Below are 10,234 nucleotides of genomic sequence, written 5' to 3'. Positions count from 1 at the left end.
TTCTTCAACCCTAGAAGCAAAATTTGTCCATCAGAAAGCATACTATAAGACTTCACATATTTACATATCCCTGGACTTACTTGTCATCTGCTGCCCTTCAGCTGCTGCTGGCAAAACTGTCTCAGCTATACAGCAAATTGGTTTTCCTTTAGTATTAATTTTGTTAACCTGCTTTATAGGGGTCTCTTGCAGTTCCCTGTCTCACTGCAGCTATAAAGGAAATCCACCACATTTTCTGCTTTCTGTTTTTCAGTGCAGCTCTCACCTCCTCAAGTGTTTTAGGGCCACCAAACAAAAACACTGACACAGAAATGTAAATGTGCTTGTCTTCTACTGTAAGTGCATTTCCATCACTGTAAAAATGTGAAACGATACAGCTTATTTCAATTTGATGATGTAAAGTGCCTTACATCACTATAAACAGAATATACTGTATATATATTGGATACACAATATGAGTCGAGCCATATTAGTTAAAAGTATTTTTTAAATCATGACAGCGGTATCCTTACAGTTTAAATGCATATCTGCCCACTGTCACATATGTAAGAAACAAATAAGCAAGACGCAGTGAGACCTAGAAGTGACCAGTATATATGACTATAGAAGACTTGTATACAAATTCAGATTACAGTTCTGAATGGGAAAGTTCAGAGCAAAAGATGCGGATGGTTGTTTTCTTTTAAACTCCTTCAACAAACCCTACACAGAGTACATTTAACTCTGTATAAAATCAGCAAAATACTTTGCTTCTGTGCTGAGGAATATGAAATAGAAAACTGACAAACTGCTGAAAGAAGAGTGATACGATGACTGGGATAGTTCTGATCAGAGATGGCCGCCTGAGCTCTTTCTGCACAATATGTGGTCTGCTATTGCCAACATCATATCCCCTTCTGACGGACAAAGCCCTGAAAAAATAACACTGCTGCCATTGCACTGAAATTCACTACATACACTGGGAAACTTTAATCTTGATCTCAGTTGTGTGTGTAGACTTGGACGTGTTGCACATTGTGGTAGGGAACCACACTGACTTAATCATATCTGTATTTAGATATTATCCTTCTGTTACAGAAAATTATTTAGATTAACTGTAACTTAAAGTTAAGATCCCAGGCTTCCTTCTGCTCTCATCACACATCTTTTCCATAACTGTTTACGTTTTATCTTTAGAAAAATTTAGAAAAATCTTGCATACAATCATCAGCTTCATTTTTCCTTCTTCTGCAAAGAATTAGGAGAACTGAGTTTCATACTTTACCTCTGCAGCTACTTTCCTGAATGATGTTGGATGACCTCTGTTCCCTAGTTTATCCATCTGTAAAATGGGGACAGTATTTCTGCCCGATTGTAAGACGTCCTCAAATCTACTTATACAAAAAGCTGTAACAGAGTGTGTGGTTTCAAAATTTAGAATAGCTCAAACCACACCATCAACTTAAAATCTGGAAAGTATTCAAAAACTAAAATGAAGATATTTTCACTTATATTAGTTTTATAAAAATACATGAGTTTTATATATTTATGCATTCATAATTTACAAATGTATCTGATTTATATAATATGTATATATTACACACATTTGTAAATTTATAAATATGTCAGTGTATTTTATAAAATAAAGCATTTCCTCTTCTCTAGCATGTGAAAAAGCCACACAAACTGGAGCGTTGCTCACTAGGACGTGATCCTGCAAGATGGTCCATGTCCCTCTATTGATCTCTTGCGCACACATGTACATGCCCACAGATCATTCCTGACAGAATGATAGTATAATCGACTCTTCCAAGAGGAACGGGAATGGACACAAACCAAACGAAGCAAGAATGTCCCCTTTAAGACTCCCAATGTCTCTAGCTCTTTTTCCTCTCTAGGGCTTGTACACTGTTGCAAAACAGTAATAGTGTTATTGAAAAAAATTTCAGACCCATCACTATTTCCAACTTGCCTGTCTGTAACTTCTTTACCAAAACATTCCTAAGCACTTTGCAGGCTTTGATTTGTTTCAGGGTATCCCTGTGAAGTGGCATCGTATCTCCCGTGTGCCCAGCTGCAGGGAGATGCATGAAGGTCAAGGCTGGGTCCAGCCAAGAGCTGTCAGGAGGAGCCCCCATCCAGCAGCACCCGGCTCCATCGGCACCGGCCTGGAGCCCCAGGGGCTCGGCAGGTCCCGCTGGCTGCACTGAAGGGGCACCTCAGCGACCCACTCATAGACAGATGGCTTTAAGCATTGTTAAAAAGTTCCCGAGGTTCAAGTTGAGAGAAGAAAACTAGTGCTTGTGGACTTCCAGAGCTGGCCGCAGTGCAAACAGCCGTTTGAGTTCACTTTTCCTTTTTTTTTTTTGGTCCACTGCCTGGACCGACCTTCTTAAAGAGCATCTTATCTGCTAGATGAGATAGCAGCCGTGGCTGCATGACAATTAAAGGCAATTTAAACTGGTGCGGCCGCAAATCCCGCTTTGGGGCACACAGCCCTGCCTCCTTTTCTGCTCCTCATCTGGCTGATTCAGTGAAGCAATTCAGCGGAAAAATTACACAGGGCTTCTGCCAGTGCTCGGAGGTGATCTGGCCCACCAGGGCAGCGGTCAGTGTCAGTGTTGGGTGCAAACAGGAGGCAAAACCATGCAGCTGGAAGCAGTAACTTGTGGAGGGGACAGCAGGACCTTAGCCATCGCCATTTAATTTGGTTTGAGCCTTTATAGAAAGAGACCCCGTGGGCAGGGCTTTCACCAGCAGCCTGAGTGACAGCAGTATGCTTTCTTACTTTTCCCTCCTTGGCATATTTTCTGCACCGTTCTTTATGCTGTGCAATCAGCAAACCGATCTGGCTTAAACTGAAGAATTAAAAAAAAAAAGTCTTACTTCTAGTATTAGTTTTCAAATGGCGGCGGCACGGTCTGAGATCAGATTAGGCTGCTGGTGAAATCTGTGACTTCACTTTGCATCTGGGATCAGAGCAGCTGCTTCACTGGACAAGAGGCAACTTGTCCAGTTGACTCTGGACCAGCAAGACTGGGATGCTGCTTGTCTGACACAGGCCTGGTCCTCACCCGGGCAGCGGAAGCGGCGAAAGGGAAATACAGGGTAGTTCGCAGTAACTGGGCTCCTGATGCATTTCTACTGAAAATTATTCAGCTCCAGTTCAACTTTGGCCATTTTTCCTAACTTGCAATGGATGCGGCAAGAAGCGACACCAAAAAGCGCAAGCTGTTTTATCCTGGAAGCTCTCAATGTCCTGAGCTTCCTGGAGAGAGAAGGTAAGAGGGAGAAACACCGTACTTGAACATACAAGAAGAGAAGGAGCACCAAGATGAGAGAGGGGTTGCAAACATTACCTTCAGACAAAGCAGGGACAGAGAGTGTCCTGAGCACAGGGACAGAGAGTGTCCTGAGCACAGGGATAACTGGAAGGATATACTTGCTGATCTCTGAGCAAGCCCATTGCCACCTGTCATTTATTTTTCTTGTATTCAGGTATGTGGGATGCTATGGCTACCTCCCTTATGGTGCGCAGGGAATGTGATCACAGAAAACACACATTCAGCTTTTTAAACTATTCTTACTAGTGTCCTCCTGTAAGGCCCCAGTGCTTCTTATTTATCTAACAGCAAAGAGACAAAGGTAAATGACTGACTAAATCCGAGGGATTCAGACAATACCAAACTAATTTAGCAGGGGAAGAACCAGCAATGTCATGCTGGAAAGTTCACAAATTGAAATGAAAAATCAAGTTCAAACATTTAACCATGAGCTGATCAGTAATTACACCAGAACAACTGGTAGCAGGGTGCATATTTGCCATTTGTTGAAATCTCCATATTGACTTTTCTTTTTTTCTGGAAAATAAACTTTAACTAAGCAGGTTATAATCTCAATTGCAAATACTACTGTCCACATTATGTAGGATGTCAGATTCTGAGACCAAACTTGCTTCTAATCCTAAATCCTGTATCAGTACGCTTTATGGCTCAAAATCTCCATATTAAAACAAAACTAAGCCTGTCATTAGTTTTGTCCAACCAACCTGATAATTGAGGTCTGATTATTATTTTTTTTTTAAAGTAACATCCACAATTCAAAATTCAATCTGGAAACAGGCATCCAAAACTGAGAAACTTGATGGACAGCAGTATTTTGGCTGCTGTGACTTTGGCCATTAAGACATCTGCATAAATGTGATGCATTAAGGAGCCTTGAGGGATTTATTGAACAAAGGTATCTTGCCTGCTACCACAGCCATACTATGTTTTCTTCAGCATTGCCTTTCTTGGAAAGCCCACAAATTCAAGGCAAAGCCTCCTAATCAAAAAACAAGGCGTTTGGGAAGATAATGACACAGCAGTCCTGTATGAGGAAGATGATCAGAGACCTCTGTCACTTCTGAACTTCTGTAATTTTTTCATTTCTAAAACAGCCTCGCTTAGAAAAAAATAAAAATCATTAATCTCTAACAAAAATCTTATAGAGTGATGGCAGTTACCGTAAGACATTTGCTGCTTTTCTGTTGTTTGTAAGTGGTGGGAGGTTTCAGGAGGCAGCTGAGCCACCCCGCCAGCTTGCTGCTGCTGCGAGCGGTGGCTCCCCAGGCCCTCCCCATCCTGCGTCCCGGCAGCTCCCCTTGTGCTGCCCCTCGAACTTCTCTGACCTCCTAAGGAGCTCACCGAAATGGCAGGACATTAACCGAGACAGAGAGGGAATAGTCTTCTGGCTTGCTGAGCTGAACCAGCCCAGTTAGGCAAGCCGCTAGGCAGAGCAGAGAGAGCAAGTCCTCCCTCTCCTGACAGCAGCAAGTGGGTGGCTTGGCTGGCCAGGACCTCATCCCAGCTTCAGGGCTCCCAGCACGCACCAAGTGGCCAGTTATCGTTGCCAAAACGTTAAACAACAACATGACAAGCCCGTAGCATTATTCTGAGGTTGAGCATTGTAAATAGTAATATGATTTGTTATTCAAAACCAGGAAGCTTGATACTCAAATCCTTGAGGATTAGAAGAAGGATCAGGAAAACTGAGAACATAAATCAAGGCTTTGTGCTTTTGATGGAGACCGGTTCATAAATTGCAGGATAAGTACAAAGAACGCAGTCGGGCTATAGCCAGCCCCCCCCCGAGTCTTCTTGAAATGTTGTCCAAAGCTAATAAACTAGTTCACTTCATTGAGAAGAGTTTTGCGTAGCTAAACTTGTCATGGCAGAGTAACACGGGTGGAGTTTATAGAAAGCTGCTTGATAATGATCCTTTGTTCAAATTTAAATTATACATTTGCTTTTATTTTGAGACCTGTAGCGCAAACTGGCATGTTTCAGGTAAATCACGTAACACCTAGCCGATTCAATGCAGATTTGTTTGTATTGATTAGCTGAACAAGTTGAGATGCCGAGACAAACCTAGAAAGACCATGTTAAATTCCATTGCTTGTTTTCAAAGGTCATTTTGGAAATCACAAGTAATACGGGCTATTCTGGGTTTCAGACTAGACACAAAAACAAAACAGAGGCAAGGCACATGTTGAGTTGTGGTTTTAATTCTATTTTCAACATAGTTTATATGACTTAGGACTCCAGCAAGCAAACAAGCTAGCCATTGAATACAAAACTCAGCATACATTTTGCATAGCTCAGCACAGAGAAGTTACAGTGTCTGAATGGTATTTTTCACTTAAGTAAAAATAAAATTAGAAAATGACCAGCTGGCTGGGGAAAAAAAAAAAAAAAGAACCTTTCTTTCGACATTTTAAACAACTGAGACCTTTGCGTATAGTACAAAGGAGTTTAATAGCCAATGGGTGATATCATACTTTTCACTCTTGATCTAATCTACACTGTAAATCAAAACAATCTCATAAAAGGTTAAATTATTAAGAACAGTGGCCCAATGGAAGTGTCATGCAACCAGGAAACCAGGATGACCATAAAAAGAAAATGAGGCTGTTGGTAACCATTATAATGTAAGGCTGAATCACAAACGCTAACACCAAAGCCCTTTTTCTGTTCCAGTTATAAACCTTGAGAGTTTTCTCTGTTGAACGTTGTTTTTCCCTCTCAGAAGGCAGAAGTAGGCCCTATAACCACCCCTGTTTCAGTTTCTCTCTTCCCAGCTACTGCTTCTTACAGTAACTTGTCTGTCATTGTCCGCGAGCTTACACAGAGCACTGCATAAGCTGTATGCATCACGTATCTGTCCCCAAGATGTAAAATCCTTCCCTGCAGGGGAACATTTTGGTGCAATCTAATGCAAATTCTGAGCTCCAGGGAGGCAGGACCGATGAGGTATTTCACCAAAACATTTCTGTAGAGTTTTTTAAAAAAAGGAAAAATGACAATTTAAGACTACTACTAGCAAAGATCAGTGACCACGGGAGCAAGCTCCTACAAGGCTCGCTGTATTCGAGAATTAACTTCCAAATTAACCCAAAGTGGAGGAGCCCCCCCAGGAGCAGAAGGCAGCCCGGGCAGGCGCGGCAGCCCTTCCCCGCACACGGCAGGAGCCCTCCCCGGTGAGACCGCGCCTTTACCGCAGCCACGTTCCTCCTCCGGCGCTCCGGGGCTGGGGGAGGCCCGGCCGCAGCCCCCGCCGCCCCCGGCCCGGATCGCCCCCCGCCCCGCCACGGCTCCCCCGGCCCCGCCTGACACCCCCACGGCGCCAGGGAAGACCCCCCCCCGCTTCAGCTCCGCGGCGGCGGGGAGGCATCCCCCCCCTCATCCCCCGGGCTGGCGCGGTGTCGGCCCGCGGCGCCGCTGTCACCCCCCGGCGCCGCCGCCCGGGCGGGAGCGGGAGCCGGCCCCGGCCCCACCGCTCTGTGGCATGCGGCGGCGGCGCCGGGAGCCCGCGGCACCCCCTCGCCCGCCTCCCGCCGACCCACGGCCCCGGCCGCGCCGCGCCGGCGGGAGCCGCTGACAGGTCGCCGCCGCTGGCCCCGGCACCTGCGCTGCGCTCGCCGCCCTGAGAGGAGGGGCTGCCGGCGAGACCGCGGCGCGGCGGAGCGGGAGGCGGCGGCGCACGGCCGGCGGCGGGGCCCCGGGGGCGGCGGGCGCCCCTCGCCCTCGCCCTGCCGCGGGGCCGGGCGGCCGCGGCCGCGGCGCCGCCGACACCTTACTTCCTGCTTCGCTACCCAGGGCCAGACCCATCGCGGCGGAGGGATCCCGCCGCCTCCCGCAGCCTCCTCCCCCTTCTGCTTCTGCTTTCCCCCCCCGCTCCCTCTCCCCCTCTCCCCTCTCTCTTCTGCAAGAAAATAATTTGACAGCGATTTGCTGACACCGGGATTTTTTTCCTTTTTTTTTTTGCATCACGGACTCGGCAAAGGCAGCGCGGCGGGCGGGGGAGGCCGTGCCGGAGGTAAGTGCCGGTGCCCGAAGCCTCCCCCGGCGCGGGGCGGGCGGGGGGTGCGGCGGGCCCCCGCCCCGCTCCGCTCCATGTGCCGCCGCCGGGGTGGGTGCCTGGCAGCGGGGCCGGGGCCGGGCCGGGGGGGAGTATGTTTCCTGGCGGAGCGATATTTGTTTACAGGATGAGCGCCGTACTGTAAGTGAAGTAGGACCGAGCCCGGGCAGCTCTGTAATAAATTAATATCGCAATTGCTCCCGCCTCGCCGACTCGAGCCCCGCGCCCGGCCCCGCCGCTGCCCGCGCCCGGCCCCCGCGCCTGCACTTGTTGCAGACTTCACGCCAGGTAGGCGAAGGCTTCGCAAGTTTCATTTTTGCGCGAGCTGGGGCTGCGCTGGAAGGGAGGAGAAAAAAAAAAGGGGGAAAAAAAAAGTTTGCAGTTCACTTTCGGTCTGCAGCGCCGAGTAGGCGAGGCCCTGCCCGCCTGCTGCCTCCTCCTCCTCCTCACCGCTCCCCGCCGGCCGGCCGCGGGCAGGGAGGGCAGGGCGGGCGGGGGGCGGCGGGAGCGGGCGCGGCAGCGGGGCGCTGTCCCGTACCTGCCCGGGCCGGGCGGGCGCGGGGGGCGGCGGGGCGGGCCGGTCCCGTCCCGGGGCGCCCCGCTGCGGCGCTGCTGCCAGGTCCCGGGCGCCGCGCCGCGCCGTGCAGGGGAGGCGGGGGAGGCCGGGGAGGCCGGCTCGGCGGGGCGTGCCGCGGAAGTTGTCCGGGCGGCGGCAGTCCCGCGGGACCCCGCACGGCCCCTGACACGAGTGGCCGACCCACGCGCGGCTGCCGGCAGCGCGCTCGGCACGGTCCCGGTGTCAGTGGGTGTGAGCAGCCGGGCGGTGCGGGGCTCGGCGCGGGAGCCCTTCCGTGCGGGCGGGGGGCAGCGTTGGGGGCGAACAACTTCTGGAGACGTGGGGATTTCTCCTCCTTTTCGGCGGGAGGGGAACGGACGGCGGGTTGGGCGCTGTCGAGGTGCAGAAGCGCTTCATTTTTTTCTAGCCCGTCAAAATATGAGGCGGGTAACGAACAAAAACTCTTAGCCAGATGTTTAAATACCAGAGAGGTGATTTGCAAGTAAAATTAATTGGCAGTTAACCAGTTAATAAATGGATAATGCCTACTCATCCTTCTGCTGACTTTACAGAGCGGTTTTCATGTCTGCCAGTCAACTAGCCAGGCTTGACTGTTTGAGGTGTAAACTTAGCAGGATTGATACCTTCGCCCAGTAAAATCTGACCCGGACTTGCTGTCCAAGTGCATCAACACGGGCTGTGATTTGGGTACTTACTGGTGAAGTTCATAGATTTTTACAGAGTAATATGATAGCAGCAAAAGAAATACGATGACCCATAACTAAACTGTTTATGGAAAACGTTGCAAAGTGCTTAACTGCATGATTAATGTTTTAAGCAGGTAATCACTGGGGGTGAAGTTTTGTGTCTTTGACAGCTATAATTTCACTGTAAGTATCTAATAGGAAGAGGGGAGAGTTCACCTGGCAAGCTTGGGCCTGGCCCGCCGGGCTGCTCAGCGGGGCCACCCTGCTGCCTGTACCCTTCCTGCTGGGGACACCGGCCTGCAGAGCTCTGCCGGGCACCTGCTGCTGCCCTTGCTCTGGGTACCATGTCATGATGAAGTGACCCGTGCCTGTAATGTCGGTGAACCGTTCCTGCATGTGGTATGCACAGCTGTGATGCATATCATAGAATCATGGAATGGCTAGGGTTGGAAGGGACCTTAAAGATCATCTAGTTTCAACCCAGCTGCCATGGGGAAGGACACCTTTCCACTAGACCCAAAGGCTCTAGTGGAAATTCTAGGCTCAAAGCCCCATGAAACCTGGCCTTTAAACAGTTCCAGGAAGGCGGCATCCACAACTTGTCCGGGCAACCTGTTCCGCTGTCTCACCACCCTCACAGTAAAAAAGTCTACTTGGTGGTCTTGTTTGGATGTTAAATTGGATCAGAATGGAGCCATTTCCTTAATAAGTTGCATCTGTCTAGAAATAACCCATTTCACTTGTTACCCACTGAAGTGACAGGGTGTGACGTGCCCTGGTTGGTATGTTACCTTTTTTTCTAAGGCTTGTCCAAGGCACATATTTAACAACAAAAGTGCTGCTTCATCAGTGCTCCATGCATGCATATGCAGCATGGAGGTTAAGCTGTGGGGCTTAACGCGAAGTATATTTGTTTAGAATTTAGATAAGTGATTTTTTTTTTTTGTATGAAGTAACTGTGTTGTATGCGTTTTTCTTCTATAACCGATACTCTGATATACTTTGGAAAAATTAAAGGCTTAAATATACCCTACTCAAAAGTTTTGGTGCAAATAAATGCTCTTATGATCTGTTCCGCTGCCATTGATAAGCAGCTTGTGTTTCTGAAGCTGGGAGACTCCAGTGAGGAACTGAGCAGTGTTGCCGGTGTGGTAGTCAAACCAGTGTATCGTGAAAAGCCAATAAAGCTCAAATACAAGTGATGTGCTTTGTGGTAGAAGTTGGCCAGAGCGAAGAGTGGAGAATTGGCCTCTTGGTGAAATGATAAGGCCAGAGCTTAATCACTCTGCTATCAATGTGTGTCCTGCCATTGGCATCCCTCCTTGGGGAAGAGGGATGGGGCCAGAGGGTAGCTAGGTAGGCATCCTGCCTCTAGTGTTTACATCACTCCCACATGGGCCAACGTTAGCGTAAATAAACCACAGCGTGACTAACCTCTCTGCCTAACATTGACTCATGTTGTATTTGGACGGACTGAACAAGTCTCCATGGCTTATCCATTTAATTTTCTCAACCTTTGTGTTACTGCTGATCACATGTCTCTCAGAATACTCCAGTATGCGTGTAAGACCATAAAGGGAGTCCTTGCTAAGGT

The 10,234-nt window shown here is 48.8% G+C and overlaps 1 protein-coding gene across 5 annotated transcripts in view; it reads left to right on the top strand.

Moving 5' to 3' along the window:
• The first annotated feature begins 7,110 nt into the window (after positions 1 to 7,110).
• TRERF1 (transcriptional regulating factor 1) overlaps positions 7,111 to 10,234 on the top strand; it is a 100,651-nt gene continuing 97,527 nt past the window's right edge. For 4 of the 5 annotated variants that reach the window (XM_068399867.1, XM_068399850.1, XM_068399859.1 and 1 more), the window contains exon 1: positions 7,111 to 7,335. The gene's annotated coding sequence lies outside the window, so the exon portion shown is untranslated. Of the gene's footprint in view, positions 7,336 to 7,503; positions 7,666 to 10,234 lie in introns of all 5 variants that reach the window. The other variant, XM_068399842.1, reaches the window with a different exon arrangement.

The sequence above is a fragment of the Nyctibius grandis genome, chromosome 1 (genome assembly GCF_013368605.1).
Source record: "Nyctibius grandis isolate bNycGra1 chromosome 1, bNycGra1.pri, whole genome shotgun sequence".
Lineage (NCBI taxonomy): Eukaryota > Metazoa > Chordata > Aves > Nyctibiiformes > Nyctibiidae > Nyctibius > Nyctibius grandis.
The sequence above is the reverse complement of the archived record's forward strand: the minus strand, read 5'-3'. Positions and strand labels throughout refer to the sequence as shown.